The following is a 329-nucleotide window of genomic DNA, read 5'->3' as shown; positions in this document are numbered from 1 at the left end:
AAAATAAAAAAAGAATAAACAAACACTATTTTCGGGTGTGTTTTCTATCTTTGTTTTAAAAACCAAACAAAAAATAGAAAGTTATCACTAACATAACTTAAGAATTGGGAAGAGAGAAGTTGATTTGTATCTAGACTCGTTAAAAAATTTGATTTCAAGCCGAGCTAATATCGGCTCAAATAACCTTAGTTTATCTCAAAATTGGTTCACTGCTCGTAATATTTGATTTCGACTCGACTATTGAATCAAGCTCAAAATCAATACAAACAGGCTCAAATTGAGTTATTTGAATCGTTCCAAGCGGAATCGCCTTGATATATCCTCTACTT

The sequence above is a fragment of the Phalaenopsis equestris genome, unplaced genomic scaffold (genome assembly GCF_001263595.1).
Source record: "Phalaenopsis equestris unplaced genomic scaffold, ASM126359v1 Scaffold000202, whole genome shotgun sequence".
In the NCBI taxonomy this organism is placed as follows: domain Eukaryota; kingdom Viridiplantae; phylum Streptophyta; class Magnoliopsida; order Asparagales; family Orchidaceae; genus Phalaenopsis; species Phalaenopsis equestris.
The sequence above is the reverse complement of the archived record's forward strand: the minus strand, read 5'-3'. Positions refer to the sequence as shown.